General features: G+C 45.7%; 1 long non-coding RNA gene and 1 pseudogene across 1 annotated transcript; one reads left to right on the top strand and one right to left on the bottom strand.

The window, feature by feature from the left end:
* Positions 1-23,019, bottom strand: part of LOC146208920 (decapping and exoribonuclease protein-like) — a 54,216-nt pseudogene that overhangs the window by 23,510 nt on the left and 7,687 nt on the right.
* LOC146208921 (uncharacterized) lies at positions 3,965-6,926 on the top strand. Its single transcript, XR_014705669.1, has 2 exons — positions 3,965-4,301; positions 6,793-6,926. It is a non-coding gene; the product is annotated as an uncharacterized LOC146208921 (long non-coding RNA).

A 23,019-nucleotide genomic window follows, 5' to 3' on the forward strand; every position in this document is an offset into this window, starting at 1 on the left:
TGGTAATCGGCCTTTAGGATTTTATGTGTATCCTTTCTCCTTTCCCTTTATATATCAAATTCATTTTACTCTGCCGCCAGCTGTCCGGAATTTGCTTATTCGTTATGACTGTTTCCAAAGCTTTCAACAACGTTTCCTTACTTCTTGGACCAAGTTCATTAATCAGCTTGATCGGAATTCCATCTATTCCTGTAGATTTGTTTTTAGGAATATTTTAGGAATATCCTGGAGATGTGTTTTGAGGAATGTTAGACCACAAGGCACATAGTGGGAGAAGGGCGAAAAGCCCGGCGTGGCTACGAGCCACGTTACGCTGAAGAGCCGACTTGGTAGACCAGCTCTCACGCTGGTATGACGTCAGTAGTCAGGTGGTGTAAAGCGTAACTACCGGGCCACGCTGCGCTGAAGGCTCGAAACCTGGCGTAGTATTGCTTTCGCAATAAAACTTGACACGAAGATGCGTTCGGCGATCCGCTAAATCATGCCACCCCAGCGATCGTTTAGTATTAGTCATACCTAATGATTTTACTTAATGAAAATGAATTCTTAATAGACTATGAACCAAAAAGGGAATATTATCATAAATGTCGGTTAATTTTTAGTTTTCAATGCTTGTGTTAAAAAGTCAAGCAGAACATACACTCGTTATAGTTGTCCTTTTAATGCACCTGAACCAAAAAGCTTTCTGGTCCTGTGTGTTGTGCGTTTTGTCTCCCAAAGGACCAAGGTTGTACCTCCCATACTAGCCTTATTTAATCCTTGCTTATGATAACATCCCAGTCGTTGTTCAAGCTAGAGGAACCTTCCCAATTTTAAACTTTTTCTTGATCTTCCCCTAAACTGTTGTCTTCAGCTCGATTATTGCGTCCACAACGACGCGATAGATCTGCGACATGACGCCCTGAAGCTATCACGTAAGATAAACAAGCCCAGTCAAGTAGTTGGTTGGGAAAAGAGTGAAGAGAAAAACACTATTCAGCTAGTACAGACCGGCAGAAGTTGTAGTACTGCCGATCGGATCTCAAGTCTCGGGAGGTCTTGAGCTTGACGTAGCCGGCCATGGAGCCTGCTTGGTAAGGCTCATGGCTGCACCCGTGGTAGACTTCGGGGTCAGCGGCGTCCACTTCCGCGTCAAAAACGATCGAATGTGACTGCAACGTACTCCTCACCACGACGCAGAACCCCTCCCGCTCGTTCACCACGGCGTCCACGTCTGGCACACTACCAGGCTCCCCTGCATCATACAGGTGGAACGACCACAATGGGGGCTCACAACCACCACGATATTGTCCAGCTGCTTTGTTTAACTTTTAGCGCAGCTTCTGCGCACAACGATACAGCATCTATAGGGTATCGACCTTCTTGTGCACACTGTATAGTCACAGGTGGTAGATATTAGTCTACCTCCTGCATCGACTCGGGGGGATGGGGGCGGGGGGGGGGGGGGTTCATTCGACTGCTTACCAAAGGTCCCGCTTTCGATTCCGGCCACAGCCACATTTCGATGAGAGCAAAACGCCTTTGTGCTGTGCGATATCGGCACAGGTTAGGGATCCCATCTGGCGTAACTAATTGTGCGTGGTCGAGTGTGTGTGGCCATTTATTGTACGAAGCTAGCGCTAAACAAATATGAAGCTGTCCAATAACACGTTCGTTAAACCTCAGTGTAGCGCTTCTGAACGCCTCGCTTCATAATCTATACTTCATATTTTGAAATCTCCTCTAATAGTAACATAATTCATATTTGTAAAATTTCCCCTAATAGTAACCTACGGCATTTACTACAGCTACCGAGCATATGCCCTGGCCTTTGTTTAGAAGATGACTAAAACCCACGTTTGTATACTCGTCACTTTATCCATTGTTTCGGCACCAGTACTTTGAGTTCGTCAGACTCAGACGAGTCGTGAGATGAAATGAGTGAGTGAGCCCAGATCAGTCTGAGTGAGCCTGAGTGAGTCGCCATTCTGCATGAGTGAGTTCGTGAGTCTGAATGAGTCCGAATGAGTCGCCGGCCTGCGTGATCGAGTTTGAGTTCACGAGCGTGAGTGAACCTGGGCGTTGTAAGTAATAGTGGGTCTTAACGTTTGTTAGTGAGCATGAGTGAGGACTCGTGATTTTGCCGACCTATGAGCATGCTCCTTCGCTCTCCTACATGGGATGATAAAAACGTAAGCTAGTGCCATGCGCACTGTCCTATATTTGGCGTCTTCTGAATGCTTTGATAGTGCGGGAGGGCACCTCATCACATGCAAAACGCACCCAGTACACCATTTTGGCTGGCTCCGTGCTGCTGCGCTCTTTGTTAGAATAGTGCGCGTTTAAAATCTGTACACAGCTTCTGTAGCTGCACGAACTAGGCAAAGGCTTGCTCTTCTGCTCGTTTGCCATGTCGAGAAAGTAACCCGGTGAAAGAATCTGGAAAACGCAATGCACTTTTTTCTTGCGGTTCTTACGTTGTGACCACGGCGAGCTTTAGTGTGACGCTTCGGAGTGGAGCAAAAATGAGGTAAGATGTTTTTTTAGTGCAGCCATTGCTACATACTGTAATTCATGCGGTTTGGTAAATAACAAAACTTTTGTGTACTTTTCGTGTTGGTATAATTATCTTCTTGCATTAACCTGCGGGCAGTGTTTTTGTTCCATGAGTGAACTGCGAGTGACATTGTCTTTCTCCCAGCTCGAACACACATCACTCATTTTTACAATAACCGCAGCATTTTTTTTACAGGACCACTATGTTACGAACATAATAGCAATATGTTCTGGAAATGAATAGAAAATCGCACATGAGGCCTTAGGACTGCGAGCTATTCTTGTGACACTCGTCATTACCTATACACATTTAATTTGATTGGTACTTTAGCGGCTACTGGAGGAATAGTGCATCTGTAACTCGATGGTTAAATTAATTACTGCTTGGAACCACAAGTGCAACGTAAGACCACGTTCGGAATCTGACTCTTCCCACCCTTGCCCGGACGCAACATGGCGAGAGTTCAGCGCAAGATTAGATGCAACCAGAATAACTATTTCTTCGGAGCCATCCTTCATAATACATAAGATTTCTTGAGGGATTACACAGTAGGGTACATTTAATTTATATCACGAATTCGTCATTGATGAATATTTTTGAGCCAGTTTATCTACCCAATAAAATTTCCCACATTCACTCTCATTTGAAATCACGAAAAACGTTACGCACTTTTCTGCGTACCAAGTCGCGGCAAATGTGACAATGACGGATTTGGCGCATTACATATGTAGCAATAGTTGCTTTTAAAGTATAGTGAAATACTGCTCTTTTTCTCTCCTCCACATCAGTGAAGCACCACAACGGATCGTGGAAAAGACCAAATCGAATTTTCAAGATTCGTACACCGTGTACATCTTACTTCGCTAACACTGCAAACCACAGAAAAGAAACTATTTTCTAAAGCATTGCATCTTTTGGAGCTATGTACTGATATCAAGCTTGCCAGGTTTTCTAACGAAGAGTGGAGCCTCACGGCGTCATCAAAAAATGCATGTTGAGCGAGATTTCCTGCGCGCAGTGGCCTCCCATAGTATTACAGCGCTCCGAAGGTACGAAATCGGAAGGCGTACATATTTATCGCATATATTTTATCATCGCAACAAACAGCGAGGAGGTAGCATTACGTCAGCCATTTTAAACTCTAAACCGGAGAGCAGCGGCCACGGACAGCAAGCGCCACGCCACCGCTCGCCCTGCGCCTGCTCCGCCGGCCGGCCGGGCAGCGTATTGACAAACCATATCCCGTAGGAGCACTCGAGCAGACGACGCTCTGACGCACAAGCACGTGACAGACGTCACTTCCTTTAAGTTGTTTTTTGCTTGTTTCTATTTTTTTTTATGCCAAAGGAAGATGGCGGCGCACACGCTTGCGCCGTTGCTTCGCCGACGCTGGCATTGGGGCGTTGGTTAACCAGACAAACGCGTATCCTTCTACCATGGCTTAGTGGTAGCGCCTGTGGCTTATGGGGTGCTGCGGCCGCAGTTTTGAGGCTTTATAAATGCAGTGGCCCAAGCCGTGCCATTTGGATGCTGGATACTGTGATGTTTGCAGTTCGAAACAAGTGTCTTGGCCGTCATCTCGAAGTCTGGTGTTTGACTCTGACAGCAAGCGATTTTGTGAAGCCACGACTGCTGAACTTTTGCTGCCTAAACATGCTGGATGCCGACTGTGCTGGTGCTGGATGTGCAAGTGTGTCGATTCCAAGAAAGCTGCGCAGCGCCGTTGGAGCTCGCCTTGGAGCCACTAATCGTTGAAAGTGCCTTGGTTAGTAGCGCTGCAATATTTAGATAAGTACCGCTGGAATATGGGGGGTAAAAAGGGGGGAAAAAAAGAGATAAAAAAAACTTGATTACGTGGTGTATTTGTGCAACATTTGCTGTGATGCTGCATCGCTGCTCGGGGGTCTTCGCTAAGGATGCTAAAGCTACTGGCCTACCCAAGGGCAAATGCAGACTACTATCGATGCTAAATTACATCTCAAAGGCCGTCTCTCATTTTATGCTACCTTGTGAGCAGCTGTTTTCACTCAGGATTGTTTTTCTTTTCTTTCTTTTTCCAGTTTCCGGCATTTAAATACGGAAATGTTTCATATGGCAACATGCTGGAACAGCGAAGCCAGTTTTCTGAAATTAGCGGTAATAATCCTTGAAATGAAAACATGCTCTCGTTTTGTGAACGCACGCATGATTACGGCGCCCTGGTCATAGCGGCAACCGCCCTTTTCTGAAGCCCATAATCTGGCGACGTCAAACTATTGATTCTGAAAGTAGTGGGATATTAGGTGAACTCGATAACCAAGTACTCACGCTTCTGTGGCTAAAAACAGCGCTGACACGAGACGAAGCAGAGGGGACACGACGCTGTTTCGTCTGCTTCGTCTCGTGTTAGCGCTGTTTTTAGCCACAGATCATGCACCAACCAGCCGGAATTTCCACCCTCTTAAATTACTCACGCTTGTTTGAGAGCACTGTGTTGAATAGGCATTTGTTGAGCGCAATAGCTAACTTAACTGCATTTGTTAAGCAGAGGCAGTGGCATAGCATGCTGTGTAATTTGTTTTTTGTAACTCTTTATGTATGTGATTGGTATTCTGCTCAAGTGTCATGGCAAGAAGAAACAACAGTGTTTATTTTTGAAGTTGTGGGCACCCCATAACATGCTTACGCAGAATGGTGCAGTTCAATATTGAGTCAAATAATTATTAAGTGCTGGTTTTCACAACAACTGTTTATTCCTTGTATACATCTCAAAGTGACCTTGGCTAATTTGAATTCCAAACTATCTTACAGCCGCTTCAAAAGCTTCTGAATTAGGTGACATGTTGTACATGCACCATTATGCCTACCAATCTTTTTGAAGAAGGAATCATTGCTACAAAATTAAAGGATTAAGCTCACAAATTATAGCAACACTTGAAGAGGGGAGAACCAGAGTATTTTGACATCACTCCCTTATGGTTTGCACACTGGTCAGCTAGCAATCCAACATTTCAAAGAAACGCTTGTTAATGTCATCATCATGTGTCACAAGTGTGTTTATAGTAAATTAGGTACTACAAGGACTTGTGGCTATAGTAAATTAGGTACTACAAGGCTACCCCGATGAAAGTCGTCTAGGAGATAGTATGAAACAACCAGTTTTAGGCATTTAAATTTGAGGGACCTGAGTTCGATCCCAGCCATAGTGACCATGTTTTGATAGAGAAAAATGTAAGGCACCCATTTACTGTGTGATGTCAGTGCATGTTAAAAAAAATCATTGGTCAAAAATGAGCCGGAGACCTACACTACAGAATCCTGCAAAGCCTAAGTCAATTTGGGACACTATACTAAACAAAACTAAAATACACTGCTTCTAAATTTAGGTGAAACAATGCCTTTGCTGTTTAGTAAATGCACGGCAAGCAATACATTGTAAACCATTTATGCAGAAGCAGTTTGTTTTACTGGCAAATGCCTTCAACTTTTCGGCAGGAAAAAGTGGCAGATGTGACTTCAGTTTTACAAATGACACTGGGCAGCCATGCAGCCATCAAAGAACCTACTTTGAATTGCAAATAGCCACATTTGTGTTTACAAGGAGGCCCAAAGCACAGTGAATAAGCAAGATAGCGATGAAAATAATTCAACGAAAAGAAAGGTGGAGAGTTCAGCCAGCAGCAATATGACCCTAGCGTGCTGCTCCACACTAGAGAAGGGAGAAAAGGGAAATAAAAGGAGAATGAGGATACAAATGGTTGATGACAATGTTGTAGTGCAGTGAATTGGTTCGAGTTATAGAGAAGACCACGCACACAGTGGATTGCACTTGTCTCGCATAGTCTACATATAACACATGAAGTGCATATTCTCCACATGCACCAGTTGTCATTGCACACACTTTCACTCTCATATTCTGGTCCAAATGCATACACAGGCTCGCCACGCACTGATTCTGAAAAAGCTCAAACTAGACAGAAACATGATTGATCGCACTGTAAGCAGCTGTATAGCATGCGAAGCACAGCACTAACAATTTGTGGTGTGTCACATATGGAATGGTTTGACTGTTAAATTGGCAGGGTACCATGCCATCAACTAATGTCTAAAAGCTGAGATGATGGCTTTGGTTGGAAGTAATCTAAGCCCTTGGCGATGCAAGTACACAAACGTAATCCAAATGCATTGTTCTTGAATGGCTGCTTTCCAAATTGTTGATATTCAAATTAAAGTAGTGTGGTGCTGTATGTTTTTCTGAAAAAAATCTTGCTGTGCAGCTAACTTCATTGCAACATCTGATTGAAGCTGGAACACCTGCAGCAGTACCACACAGCAAGACAAAAGTGTCCACGCAGATTGCAGAACTTTTGTAGACATGGAAAATAATAAAGTATGATTCATACTTATGAAACCTTTGCCCTTGTCTTCATTTTGATAGTGCGGCCCTAGGCAGCTGCTGCACCAAGATTTTCATAGGTCAACAGGCCCACCAGAACCAATGCACCCAACCGACCTTCTGCAGGGAGACCCAGCCGCTACCGATTCCAGTGGCTATGGGGAATGTGTTTATAAACCTGTACTACTGGAACTAGTAGGATCCCCGCAAGAAACCAGTAGGAAATTTTTACCTTGGATAAACAATTATCTTCTTTGGCACTTTTCAGCAATTGCTCTGATCCCTAAAAAGATGTTGGCTACATATCTACAGAATATCATTTAATATCTCATCAAGAGATGTGTGGGCATATGTGGGTATTCGGCACATGTCCACTTTCTACTCTCTTCAACGTGGACATTATAATGTATACTATAATGATATATTACTAACATTTGCGGCAGATATTCACTAGATGTTCACTCAGTATAAGTTCTTTGGCTAAGATTTTTTTTTTTTCTGTAAACTGATTTTACGAACGTTTACAAGGGAAAGTTATCAGATTGACGGCATGTGACTAGCACTTTGTGTCATCATTTCTACAATTAGTCATTTAGCTTCGAGGTGATGACTTCCTTCAAAAGCCTCTTCTCGCGCTTGCCAGCTAACTGCATTGGTCTGCATGGAAACTATCGCCTAATATATTGCGCTCGTGTACTTTCGACTCCAGTGTATAAGCGAGAAATGTAGCTCCACTTTTTGTTAAATTGACTGAAATTCAACCCACATATAGCACTAGCCGAGTATAAATTATTTGACAATGATTGAAATATACTGCTATGAGCAATACTGGCTGATCGGCAAAGTACGTATCTTTCTCCATCCTTTTGAACCTTTTGCACAATCCAAGACTTGTTGGTTTCGACGCTGTAGGCTTCCAGCCATTCGTTGACGGCTGCCTCGTTTGTCAGGTTCGCGCGATACACTGATCCGAGCCCTTTTGACGTGAGCTCATCTTTTACGAGCTCGAGCGGCTCTGCAGGAGCTCGTCCATCATCTCTAGTTATCCGCAATTGACACACAAGTTCGCCAAGCACAAAATCACCCTGGTTAGCGCAGCGCGCAACGGATGAGCCAAGTGCACGTGCGTACAACCCAGAAGCACCGGACGAAATGCGTGGAGCTATGCGGATGGGGAGAAGTGCAAACTTCGGGGTGTAGCCGAGCCGAGCGACGATTCCAGAAAATACCAGAACAAGAACAGCCACGCAAGTGACCACTGGACTGAAATTTACGTAACACGTGACCGGTAACCGACCGACGTTTACAGAACACCAGAGCAAAAAGCCCGCGCAGTGGTCACTGGACCGAAATTAACGTGATCGCGTGACCGAACTTTTAGCCGACGGCGATTCGCGTTATTTTTACCTGAACTTCAGCCGACAGCCGTGCAAAAATACGGGCGCTGCGCGAAAACGACACCGAAACATGAGTACCTTTGACAAACACCAGCGGGAAAAAAACGTAAATGCGAGCCCTGCATGAAACGAAACTGAAACCATGAGTAGTCTCGTCACAAGGCGCTAGGGAGAAACAGCGTCGCTGCTACTCGCGGAAGTGACGTTGTGTCACGTGCTTGCGCGTCAGAGCGTCGTCTGCTCGAGTGCTCCTACGGGATATGGTTTGTCAATACGCGGCCGGGCAGGGGCTGCTCGGTTACGTTTGGCAAAGCCTTTACGTTGTATAGTATTTATTTTGGTATTTTGGTATGGGTATTTTGCCCTGGCACGCCCTAGAGAAAATATTTTTTAGTAGTGATGGCTTCGTAATTGGAGTAATACCGGCTTTACAGCGAGAATAGCGACAACTTGCTGGGTATTAAAAAGATTACTACTGGCTGCGGATGTCGCCCAATGTCGCCGCAAAACTGATCACATGCTCCTAATTTGATGAACGTGCGGTAGCTACTAGTTGCAAGCATTGCAATTCAGGAATCGCGTGGGAAACGTCCTTTTCATTTCTTAAAAAGTACCGCCACGGTCTTTGCAGCAGCGGTTGCGGATAAAAAATGCTGCCTTCAAGGGTAGTTCCCCGTATACATCAGGCAAGGTGACGGCTCCTGGTGACTGCTCCCTGGTGATGCACTACAGGGTGTTGCACAATTAGACCCGCGCTGTAGAATGCTTCTCCCAGCTAAACCGCGGAATCCTTGCAGTTCAGATTTCGCACAGAAATCACATTTTGTCGCTAGTATTTGTTAATACTAAATTTGTTTGTGGTACTTGCCTGATTCGATCAGAAGAAGTAAAATATTCCCATCGCCTGCGGCGGCGGCGACGCCAGACTAACCGCTGCCCCAGTGATGGGACTGGTGGCGCCACCTCATGCTGCTTACAACAACTCAAACATTCTGCCAGAAACGCTCGCCCCCTCTTTTCCTGCTACAGAGTTGTTGTTAGCAGCATGAGGTGGCGCCACAAGTCCCATCGCTGGGGCAGCGGTTCGTCTGGCGTCGCCGCCGCCGCAGGCGATGGGAATATTTTACTTCTTCTGATCGAATCAGGCAAGTACCACAAACAAATTTAGTATTAAAAAATACTAGCGACAAAATGCGATTTCTGTGCGAAATCTGAACTGCAAGGATTCCGCGGTTTAGCTGGGAGAAGCATTCTACAGCGCGGGTCTAATTGTGCAACACCCTGTATATAAAATAATTGAAGCCAAAATGCATACTAAGAACTGTGCCTACCTTGGTCCAACGTTTTCCTATCCTAACCTTGGTTGCGCAGGCAATCTGATGTAGCGCAGGCAAATAAAACAGTGAGGATGGAAGGAGGAGGAGGAGGAAACAACTTTATTTAACGCATTACATTAGGCGTTAAGAATGTCCTGGGCCAGGGTAACCAAGGCCAACTGATCTTGCAGCTGGTCAGAGGCCAACCAAGCCCGCCACTTTGGGGGCGGGGGGGGGGGGGAGGGTCTGGAAAGTGAGGAGATTGGAGGGCGACAGGGCATGAAAAGATGCAATGCTCCAAGTTTGCATAGTGTTCTGGGCAATTTGGGCATGCAGGGGAATGTATGATTCTGTATAGAAAAGATCGGGCTGGAGTAAGCAGTGTATTTAGTTGTATGCGTCTAAGAATGCGGATTTGCGTGGTAGTGAGAGATTTATCAGGAAGAGGAAGTTTACGGAGAGTTTCTCTAATGTTGTCGTAGTGAACGTTGATTTCTTTTTTGTAGTGAAGAGTAGTGTCCCACGTTGGTGGATAAGGCCAGGGAATCCCAGGCGCCCGGTGTTGAAGTTCGCGGGCGAGGCGATGCACTACCTCATTGCCTGGGATTCCAGCGTGACCAGGAATCCACCTCAGTGTTACAGTGTGGGGACGTAGTTTGGTAAGAGCTCTGTGTAGATCATCGTGTAGTTCTTCAGGAATGCGACCCCTGTGAATGGCGCGTATAGCTTGTATTGAATCAGTGTATATGGTATATCCTGAAGGGTTAGGGGGTGCTTGTGCGAGGTCTTGAATACTGGTAACTATTGGTAGGGTCTCGAGAGTCGCTCTAGAAGGAGGATCTATGTAAGGACCGAGGTTATGCGTCACTACATCGCTACAGCTCTGAATTGAGTAAGGAGCCGCTCCAACGTTAGTTCGTGATGCATCTGTGTAGATGATCGTGGAATCTGTTGGGTGAACATGGTTGGAAATGCGAGCGGAACGTCTGCCTGTGTTAGTGTCGGATGCAACGTTTTTTGGAATGGGGATTATTCTGAGGTTATCCGGGAGCGAAGAAGGAAGGGTAATTATAGGGAGGTCTATAGGTTTGAGTGCAACCTGCTGTAGTATCCAATGTCCTTGTTTGGTGCTAGAAAGACGTGCCATTTGCCGGTCGCGATGTTGTTGTAAGAGGTCTCCCAGGGGCAAGAACAGCCCCGTAGAGTATAGGCGCTTCGTGGACGTATGTACAGGGACGTTAAGGGCGGCCTTGTACAATATGTGAAGCGCAACCTCAATCTGATGTCTTTGGCGACAAGTTAGTGTAAGGTCAGGAATCGTACATAAAATTTTGCTAAGTGCTAATGCGTGGACAAGCTGCCTGACTTGACCCTCGCTTAGCCCGGCGTGCTTAGTGACTATGCGGCGAACTAGATGCGTAAGCTGATTGCAAACTTTAACGGTTGTAGATACATTGGCCTGATTGGTTGACTCATGGATATGAAGTTCGAGGATCCGGCAGGATGATACACGAAGGATGGGGTGACCTGCCATTGTGAGATTGATCAGCTGGTTATGTTGGCGTTGATAGCGAGTTTTTGCAATCAGCAGCAATTCGGATTTTTCAGGTGCGGGAGATAGCCCTACTTTATCAAGGTAACTAACGACTGCATCGATACCTTGCTGTAGGGTCTCCTCTACTGCTCCAGGAGACCCAAAAGTGCACCAAAGAGTCAGGTCGTCTGCATAGAATGTTTGTTTTAGGTTTGGGATAGACGCTAAAGTACGAGATAGGGGAGCCATTGCAAGGTTAAAAAGGGTGGGTAACAGAATAGCGCCCTGAGGAGTACCACGTGTGAGGGGGAAGGGATTAGATGTCGAATCGGGGAGACGGAACTTGGCCGTGCGGTCGCGGAGAAATGCTGTGAGGTAGCCATACATCTTTTGACCACAGCCAGTAGAGGCAAGGATGTTTAATAGAGGATCGTGGGCAAGGTTATCAAAAGCTTTTCGCACATCAAGGGCCACTATGGCTTGGATCTGGGAAGTGGGCGGAGGGTCAAATTCGTGCATGAGGAGAAAAAATAGGTCCTGAGTAGACACACCTTTTCGGAAGCCAATTTGTTGAGGGGGACAGAAATCTATGGATTCAAGATGAGTCTCGAGCCGATTGAGCACCATCCGCTCCATGGTTTTTCCCAGGCATGATGTTAAAGAAACTGGGCGGAGGTTTTGAAGCGCAGGTTTTTTGCCTGGCTTTGGAAGTAGGGTTATAAGTGATTGTTTCCAAGATGCTGGGAGTGTGCTTTCATCCAATTGTAAGTTTATAATGCTCAGAAAATGTTCTTTGTCCTTGTCAGAGAAATTTCGAATGAGTGAGTATGTAATCTGGTCTTCACCTGGGACTGACTTCCGCTTTAGCTGTTCTAGCGCCCAGTCGAGATCCCAGAGGGTAAACGGCTGATCGAGTTCTACATTGGAAGCACCAGTGTACGGAGTATAAAGGCTGGGTAGGGGAGGAGGAATGTAGAGATCGCGGAGTTGGGTTGTTAAGGCATCCGCGCCTAGTTGAGAATAGTGCTTCTCGAGAGTGGGAACAGGCGCCGGTTGAGGCCCGAGTAGTTTTCTGAGTAAATGCCAGGTTCTTTTTTGATTTAGTGTGCCGTTAATGGTGTTACAAATTTTGTTCCATTGATTGGTGTCAAGTGTAACGCAGTGTTCTTTAACCTGCCGCGTTAATTCGGTGACTCGATCGGAGAAGCGAGCATTGTTGGGCTGAGTGCGAAGAGTGCGCAAGAGTCGTTTCCACCTCTTCCAGATGCGTACAAGGTAAGGGTCCGGATTATCTGACGGGGCTGAAGTGGAACTCTCCTGCGTAGCTTGTTTCTGAGCATGTTTGAGTGCTTTTGTCCAGCTCTGAAGACTGCCAGTAGTATGAGAGGTGTCGCGTATAGTGCGAAATGTATTCCAGTTTGTGTGGGAAATTTTACGTTTACGCGGACGGGTACGGCTAGGGACAGTTATGTTAATAATGTAATGGTCGCTGAGCAATTTTTCATCTGTAACTTGCCAGGTGACCTCTCGCAGTCCGCGGCCCACTGTGAGGTCTGGCATGGTGGATTGTTGGTTCCTGTAACCTTCCCGGGTAATGGAGTCTGGGGTGTTATAAACAGTTAATTGAGCTCCGTTTAATGCGTCGTTGAGTATACGGCCAGGTCGGAAGGTGTGTGGCTAACCCCAGATAACGTGCGGGGCATTAAAAGGATTGAAGCGTTGCAAGAACAGACAGCTCTTGTCATGTCGTTTGCATATTTTTTATTCGTGCCCCTTCTTTTTCCTTTGCTTTACACATTCATGATCTCTGTAACCGACTTGCCACCGCGAAGATTTACAATTCCACTCTTCCTTGAACCGATGATCATAAGGAAAATTGTGTATACAGGTTCATGTCGTCTTTGGCCACACGGTTCGAGGGCTGCGCGGAAGACACAAAATTCAAACTGGGCAACTGCATTTTCTGTTTACCTACACGGACGCATGGGCACTATAACCTGTGGCTGTGACAAAAAAAAAAGCACTCGAAACATAACGAGAAGTTAAAAGCAGTACGCGATGCGAAAATGGCATAGAAATTCAGCGACGGGCGCCGCATCAAGCCGGGTGCCTCCGGCGCTACCACCTTCCAGGTGGTTACAGAAGTAGCCGAGCGGGGGCGGCACCGTATGTGGAACTTTCGATTGTGGAGACGTGTGCTGGTGATGCACGTATTAGCTCAGCTGGAACATGATCTTCTCCTTGTCTTTGCCATCTTTGCCACGACCACCCCTTCTTTTCTTTAATACCCATTCCCCGCGTGGTGCAACGGCGGTGATTCCCTCAACAGAGGAGACAGTTGAAAGCACCACGTTTCCCCCCTTCCTACCATCCCAAACAGAACATCAATCCTCCTCGTCGTGAATGGCGCCAGCACAGTCGGTGGGAGACAGAAAGCGAAATAGGTTTTGTGATTCTTGTTCTGGAGCGTTGGGGCAAAGTACCGACGCGGAGCGCGCATTTCATCGCACCGAGCTGGCCGTCTTCGAGTCAGCGCCTTATTAGCAATCACCTTATCCGGAACTTACGCCATGATCCCCGTATGCGGACTGTCCGCCCTGACCTTTCCTCTTTGTTTCTAGCATATATTTCCGTCTTTTACTCTATTACTATATGAATAGACTTCTGTCCCTTATTTAGGGAATACAAAATTATGGACCACACAATTTTAGTGTTCCGGCAGCAGGGATCCAAAATTACCTTTTTTAAAAAGCAAACAGACGTTTTCTACCTCTTGTGGTATGGTATATAATTTTTCTTTTCGAGAAAACTAGAGAGTATCTTACAAAATAAGGTTCATTTATTTGTGTCAAAGCATTTGCCCAACACATATAAGAACTTCATTGAAAACAAAATATGGTCATGTGATCTCGATTACCGTTACCTGCACAAACCCATATACGATCTTCAAAGAAATTCTGAGAGGCCGCCCTGTGACAAATGCAGGATATGTTCTTAGTGCTCGTACACTGGACACATTACTGTCTGGAAGCTGCAGCGCCTTTAATTTCCCTCCTTCCATATTCACTCAACAAAGCGAAAATGCTCGAACAAGATCACACTCGGCGTAACGTGAGATGCCAGGTTGGGTTGCCATGCCTCACCAAAGGCATCTGAACTGCAAGGAAACAGAAAATAAGGACGAAAAAGGGGTGCCGTGGCATATTACTCACTGCTGACCATGTAGTGCTCGAATTTGTGCCCCCAGAAGTGCATGCGCTCGCGCCGGGGCTCTGCCGCGTCATCCAGGCTCCGCTTGCGCTGGGCCCCCGTTTCGAAATCGTGCAGGTAGATGCTGCCTCGGAATCGGCAGGCGGCCACTAACCAGGCATCCCGTGTGGTCTACGGTGTGCACATCAGCCACACCAGTACGCCCCGGCGGCAGATGAAATCTGCCTGCAGGCTGCAAAACATCAGTTTGTTAAAACCAAAGCACACTAAACTAGAACCAAGGCGCAATTGTCTCCATGTCATCGAAGCGGCTTAGATAGTAGCGGTAGGCTTTGAACTATTTTGCAAAGAAGGCCGCAAAGACCACCAGGAGTTCCAGAATCCCTTTCACATTTGCACATAACAACATTACAGACCACTGTTCGGTTAACCAAAACAAGGCCACGCTCCAACTTCCCAGGCGAATCTTTTGCAAGTAGGACTAATTGAAGTGGTTCATTGGACAAGGACCACTTGCAATTGGAACCACTTGGTAAATGGGACTACTTCCTTGTTGAAAAAGCAAAATATTACATATTCTTTTATGCAACTCAAGACAAGCACAACAGCCATATAGCACTAGGAACTAGTCAGACGTTATAGTACTATATGCGTTACTGTATGCATCCACTGGGATTAGTTCTGCTCCAATTTATATATTCTCTTAGTTAGAGTCTCACACTGGCACCTGTGAAGCATTGCCTGTTGAGTAAAATTATTTCAGACGTTTACTTTCAGTGGTGATAGCAGAAATGATGAATACAACTGAGCAGGTTAAACTGCAAACAGGTCTGAATATTATAAGAAACACTTTAGTTCTGCGTTTTTATCGAAAATGCAAATGTTGAAGTCACAAGTCGACCTTGGTGAGCCCACTTGCTTTCAAGTGGGGCCACTTCAATTCCCACTTGCGTTAGAGTGTGGCGACTGATTTCAAGATGGAGCACTTCAGTTTTCACTTTATTCTTTTGCCTGGCTTGGGTGAAGCGAAGGTCGGAACGGAACGTGCAGGATACACTGGAAGATGTAGTCTGCACGGCTCAAGGGCATGCAGCCATGCATCGACCGGCAGCACGCCCTCCACAGCGTAGACGTTCGAACTGCTGAGCCTTACAGAGAGGAGACGCTTGGTAAATAATCAAATCAAACCTATACTTCGTACATATCTAAGCAGCAAATGCCCATGGGGTGAGGCAGAAGAAAACAATTGCAGGATTTATCCCCACTAAACCCATAGTGCCGAGATAAACAGGTTTATCTCCGCACTATGAAATAATGCGAAAGCACTGGTAGCTGCCGCTTCGGCACGTGATTCTGTCCTCTCAACTGTACGGTCGCTTCAGCAGCGTCAGATATATCGGAGATATTGTCAAACCGAACAAGAGCGCATTTAAATCCCGCTATTCTGGTTGCTTCTGTGGCGCGATGGATTAACGCTATTCAGAGGTGGGCATTTGACCTCAAAAACCTCGACCTCACCTCAAACTCAAAAAATATTTGGCGACCTCACTCAACCTCAACCTCATCAATTGAGGTTGAGGTCCCCCAGGCGACCTCACCTCACTTTTCAGGTGACCATTGGCGACCTCACTCAACCTCACCTCAAACTGAAAATGTGAGGTTGAGGTCGGGCGCTCGACCTCAAAAAAAAAAAAAAAGAATCATTAAATTAAACCATAACTTAAAGCAAATATACATTTCTCGGTAATCCTGGGGTATATATAGGCTAGCGAGAATTTTGTCGTATGAAGGCTGTATTTTACTCCTAATTTTATACTACAATTAATATCCTGGATAAAAGCAGAGAAACTCTGGACACTACATGTCCAACTCTGCACTAAAGTGGCAATCCTCTCCCCCTCCTCGCCTACCCTTTTGTGGTCGGTTTCAATCTAAGGCCTACATGGGTTCCACGTTACTACGTATAGGCCCATAATGCAATACAAAGAGTTTATCCCACCTGAGCCACGTGAATAAGATTCGTATTAGAAATAAAACAAGCCAGTTCTTACTATAAACTGAAAAGACAAATGCTGTTGACCCTAGTGACGACGACAACAATGACGATATGCTCTTTTTCTTTTCTTGCCACATAGCGCTAAACAGACAAGGACACAGCGAGACACACGGGACGGGCACTTTTTTATCTCCATCCCGTATGTCTGGCTGTGTCCCTGTCTGTTTAGCGCTATTAGGCAAGAAAACCGACACCAACGCGCCCAAGCTTTCATCCTTGCTCTTTTTCTTAATTCGAAAAAAAAAAAGAATTGATGATTGTCGAGCTTTTTTTTTTTAATACACTGTACATTGTTTTGCACAGAATACATTAAATTAAGAAAAAATAGGAATACAGTCATGCCTCGTTAGTATGAACGCTTTGGTTTCCGACCAAAACTGTCCATAAAGCGAGTGATCCATAATAACGAGTCATGAATAAAAACGAAAAGTATATAACTGAGAAAAAAGTATAATTAATGGCTGCTGTTTTAATTAATTTGGGTATATAAACACAGCCGAGATGTCGATGCTAGCCTCTTCTCCATAAATCCGTCGACCCGAAACGTCATGTTTGTTCTTAAACCTTGTCAACCATCCTCTTGAGTAGCTGAAGTCAGTTACGCCTAGACAGAGCGTAGAATATTTCTCAGTAAACATCCCCCTGTTTTACTGAACAAAAATTCCGTAAGTCATCACAGGTAAAACCTATCAAGGCGGAGGAGAAGAAGCACCCATAATGTTGCCGAGGCAGCGAGCCTTCTCTTGAAGCATTTCGTCGCTCACGACAGCACCATTCGCGAGCACATTCCCGAACCACATTAACAAGGCTGACTCCATTTCTTCGAACTGTGCTGGGCGCTGTCGGACTGTGGCTTACGCTGTGATGCCGACGTTGAGCCATTTATCGGAGTCCGGTAGTATATATAGATGGTATACCGTCGACCTGACGAGGCTGATGCCTAGTTGAACTTGGGTCCAGTCTTTCACGGCTTGGATTGACTGAGATTGCTTTTGCCGCTTGTATTCACAGATTTCCCGCTTCGCGCCTAAGTTCAGCTCCATTCTTTTGCGTTTAACTCCCACCATGCCAAAAGTCAGACTAAAGTTGAGAGTTACAGGCTCCTGCTTCTTTGCACTCTTTTTCCCTAGTTAACCTCCCTGACTTTCCGTTCTTCTGATTCTCTTTCTTGCCTTGTACTGTTTTTGTAAGGAAGCGAGGGAGTCAAGTTGGCAGGCTACTATACAGAGGGCTATCAAACAGCCCTTTCCTGTGCCGTTTGTATGTGTTCCTATGAAACAAACACTGCAAGCTGAAGTACAGTTTAGAACGACGGCTAGCCGCCTACGAAGAGCTCAGACCTTGTCAAGGCCGCATCGTTGACTCAAGGCGAAGCCGACATGCGGATCGCTGTGGTGCAAAATGTGGTAGTTCGGCAGCGCAACAGTGACGAAAACCAGGAGCATGAGAAGGAAGGGCGTCCAGGACGGGACGCCCGGTCCTGGTTGCGTGGTCGTCGCGTTTCTTTTGTCGCTCTACTTCGTGAGTGTGTCTTAACCCTGACCGAAAAGCGTTAACGGCTTCATGGAACACACTTTGTGTTCTGGGATAGAAAAACTTCAGTTCCCACCCCCAATTTTGGCGCTTGTCTCTCTTCTTATTGTTTCTTTCTTACGCTTTTACCGACCTCTCTTATGTTCTGCGACCACATGTTGCTGTTTTCCCGACTGCGGCCTCTAGTTCCGGCGCTGCCGCTGCACCCAGAAATTTCCCGGTTCCCTCCTTTTGGGGTCTTTCTTAGTTAGCTGACCCTCGGTTTGCTGTGTACGATCCCTGTCATCCACCCTCCTTTTCTCCTTTTCCTCCCTTTCTTCCCGCTCTTGCGCCCCCCCCCCCCCCCCCCTTCCTTCCTAAAACGACGACACGCCAGCTTTGGTTCTTTCCAACTCCACAGGACTCGTTCAGACATCCGACCGTACCGGCTGTCGCATAGGTTCCCGGCTTGCGCACCCTTCTTTAACTTGCGTTCGGACTCTACTGCTTTTTTCAAACGGTGTCCATATTAACGAGACACAAATACATGGGCCGAATAGGCTGTGTGCATTCATCCCATCTCCATTGTTCAGAGAGCGAGTTTCTATATTAACGAGACATAAATACATTGAAAAATCTTCGCCCCTAGAAAAACTGTCCATAATTCGGGTCTTCCATATTAACGGATGTCATATTAACGGGGCCCAAATTTTCCGTAAAAGCCACTCATGAAACGACTTGTGAAGACTAAATCCCCAACAAAACAAACAAAAGAGGAAAAGACAGCAAAACACCAATTAATCATAAATCTCGGCTAATGCCGCATAAACCTTCATAAAATTTCGAAGAGGAATGCTGTTTATCTTATGAGGTCCCAACCGGCCAATCCTGGGCGTTAGTTTATAATTCTGTGATCCCGTGGCGTATTGCAAGAATTGGCGAAATTGCTTCTTCGAACACCACGCTTACATTAAAAAATTACCAGGGTCGGAACTGCTAGGAAAAAGGGTAAACGTGAACCACTTTGGTGTCGCGAACATCGGCTCGCCCGTCAAATTTCGCCGGAGCAAAATGTCCTACTCCCACCCGCCTAAAAACACACACACACACACACACACACACACACACACACACACACACACACACACACACACACACACACACACACACACACACACACACACACACACACACACACACACACACACACACACACACACACACACACACACACACACACACACACACACACACACACACACACACACACACACACACACACACACACACACACACACACACACACACACACACACACACACACACACACACACACACACACACACACACACACACACACACACACACACACACACACACACACACACACACACACACACACACACACACACACACACACACACACACACACACACACACACACACACACACACACACACACACACACGCACACACACACATACACACGCACGCACGCACACGCACACACGATATAAATACTTGTACGTCCGAACCGAATACTGGATGCCATTTCGCCAACAATTCTGGGACGAGCTTCTTTGTGGTATTCACTTGTTTTCCTTTGAAGAATGAACAAATAAATTGCACGGTGGTCAGAAGCTGCTTCGCCGCATGCACAGTAGGTGAATCTAGAGAAACCTTATCCCTGTTATTGTCGTATAGTTACAGCACATAAACGTAAAATAAAGGCAAGAACAACAGAAAGGAGGCGAGCAAGCAGCCCGGAGGGACCGCGCCCCCCGCTGTGCACGCGCTCCTCCCTTCGCCGTCCGTCTGTAGCAGACAATGCAATAATTAAATTACAGTAATGAAATTACTGTAATTGAATTACTTTTCTCGGTAATTTGTAATGTAATTAATTCCTTTCTCGGGTTGGTAATTTAGTAATGTAATGAATTACTTTTTGGCAGTAATTTCGCAGCAAAAGTAATTAATTCCTTTCGAAATTACTTTTACTAAAGTGCGCCACTACTCCTTCAATAGTCAACGAAGTAGAGTGCCGCGAAAGCAAGGACGACGTGCGGCAAGCGAAGCCAGCGTAACGGATCGGCAAAGGGGGAAAGATTAAGCATAACAGTGCGTCTGAGACCTCGTGTGTAGCAGGGGCAACCATTCTCCAAGTAGCAGGATACAAGGCGTCAAGGGAATCCCGAAGGGAGAAATGGTGCAAAGAGGCTGGAGCTGAAAACTAGTTGCGAGCGCGGCGCAGCGGCACTCCCTGCTGCGTCGGCTAGTGCACAGTGGTGCCTGGTTACACTCAACACCACGGTGCGAGGGAGGATTGGGGCTGGGTGAGATAGGCGGAAGGGTCCATGACGTGAGGCACCGTGGCTTGAGCATTACTGAGCAGTGAGCACAAATGTGCCGACGTCAATTCTTGGGACTGCGGAAGCAATAAATAACCTAGCTTCTTCGGGCCCTTCAAATGGCGGAGACAGCTCCGTGTCAGCAAGAAGCTGAGTTCGCCGGTCATTTCACGACTGTTCGACCACGTGGTTTTTTTTTTTTTCTTTTTTGTAATGGCCCGTGCTGTAGGAGAGAGGGAAGGAATAGCTCTCTGGGACAGAATTTGGCGGGAAGACGAAAGAATGTGTGTCCTTCGCGTCCGAAGAACAAGCTTTTGTTTTGTTTGTTAGCTTTGATTAGTTTTTGCATGGATGGAAACTAGAAAGTAATTTAAAAGTAATTTAATTTCTCAGTAAAAGTAATCGTAATGTAATTTCACTACTTTTTAGGAGCAGTAATGAGTAATGAGATTGGCGGTAGGGAAAAACAGTCAGACGTTCCACCAGTGACGAAGGACGAGGTCAAGAAAGCACTAGAAACTATGAAAAGAGGGAAATCAGCTGGAGAGGATCAGATAACTACAGATTTGCTAAAGGACGGGGGGGATATCGTGCTAGAAAAACTGGCCACCCTGTATACGCAGTGCTTGGTGTCATCGACGGTACCGGAACCATGGAAGAATGCAAACATTATCCTCATTCACAAGAAAGGGGACTCTAAAGACCTTAAAAATTACAGACCAATCAGCTTACTGTCTGTTACGTATAAGGTATCTACTAAGGTAATCGCTAATAGAATCAGGACAACCTTAGACTGCAATCAAGCGAAGGATCAAGCAGGGTTTCGGAAACGGTACTCTACCATCGATCATATCCATACCATCAATCAGGTGATAGAAAAATGCTCGGAATATAACCAGCCCTTATACATAGCATTCGTTGATTACGAAAAAGCATTTGACTCAGTTGAAACCTCGGCGGTGATGCAGGCATTGCGAAATCAGGGGGTAGACGAGCCGTACGTGAAAGTGCTGGAAGATATATATAGTGGCTGCACAGCAACCATAGTTCTGCATAAAGAAAGTAACAAAATTGCCATAAAGAGAGGTGTTAGGCAAGGAGACACAATCTCCCCAGCACTATTCACAGCTTGTTTAGAGGAAGTATTCAGAGACTTGGAATGGGAGCAGTTAGGGATAAGGGTAGATGGAGAATACCTCAGTAATCTGCGGTTTGCTGATGACATTGCCTTGCTAAGCAACTCGGAGGATGAACTGCAAATAATGATTGATGACCTAGACAGTAAAAGTAGAAAGGTAGGCTTGAAAATCAATATGCAGAAGACTAAGGTAATGTTCAACAGCCTCGGGAAGGAACAGCAGTTTACATTAGGTAGCGAAATACTGGAAGTAGTAGGCGAATATGTCTACTTAGAACAGGTAGTAACCGCAGATCCGGACCATGAAAAGGAAATAACAAGAAGAATAAGATTGGGATGGAGCGCATTTGGCAAGCACTCGCAGATTATGACTAGCAGCTTACCGGTATCGCTCAAAAGGAAAGTATACAACAGTTGCATCTTGCCTGTACTCACCTATGGGGCTGAAACGTGGAGGCTAACCAAGAGAGTTCTACTTAAGTTGAGGACAACCCAGAGGGCTATGGAACGAAAAATGGTAGGGGTAACATTCAGAGATAGAAAGCGTGCAGAGTGGGTCAGAGAAATAACTCAAGTTACCGACATTCTAGTGGAAATTAAGAAGAAGAAATGGACATGGGCAGGACATGTAGTGCGAAGAGAGGATAACCGATGGTCGCTGAGGGTAACAAACTGGATTCCAAGGGAAGGAAAACGTAGCAGGGGGCGGCAGAAAGTTAGGTGAGCGGATGAGATTAAGAAGTTCGCAGGGGTCAAGTGGATGCAGCTAGCTCTGAACCGGGTTAAGTGGAGAAATATGGGAGAGGCCTTCGCCCTGCAGTGGGTATAATCAGGCTGATGATGATGATGAATGAGTAATGTAATTTAATTACTTTTCTTAGATTTTCAGCAAAGTAATTAGTAATGTAATTTAATTCCTTTTCAAAAGTAATTTTGCCATGCATGGTGTATAGGCATCTGGTTTTGCTCATGCGGTGAATGCCCAACTGTCACCAATACACACCAAACGGCAATGGCGTATGTGTGCCAGCTCCGCTTTCAGAGACTAGATCGCGCTTTCCAATACTTGCAAAATAAAAAGAAAAAAAACTAAATGACCGCGCGGGTAAGTGGAAAGGAGGGTTGGGCTATGGGCCTCTGAAAAAGAGCCTAATGTGAGGGAAGAAGCCTGTTCTCTTTTCGGCAGTGTACGAACTTAATTGACATACAAGAAAATATATATAAATGAATACCTTGTTGACGAAAGTAATAACAAATATCGCACACTAAAAACAGAAGAGAACTGCGCTTCCCAGAGCTTATAGAAGGTTTCAGACATCGACTTAATACGGCATTCCTCAGTGCTAGCATGTAATTGGCTTCACATCACGTACATTAAAATTGATTTTTAAAGAAAAAACAAATATCTGAAAAAATTATTCCGACATCTGGCCACAAAAATTTTCATCCGATTGATTTGTCCGTCTCGAGCAGACGGGAGCACAAAACAGACACGTTCAGTTCGCCACACCAATTCGTCCGTCTAGACACCAAAATGTCCAGCCGGAAACCATCTGAATACTTTCTAGCTCACAAAAACATGTAGGAGAACGCTGTT

This window comes from Amblyomma maculatum, chromosome 1 (assembly GCF_055883805.1).
Source record: "Amblyomma maculatum isolate TAMU_Amacu chromosome 1, ASM5588380v1, whole genome shotgun sequence".
Lineage (NCBI taxonomy): Eukaryota > Metazoa > Arthropoda > Arachnida > Ixodida > Ixodidae > Amblyomma > Amblyomma maculatum.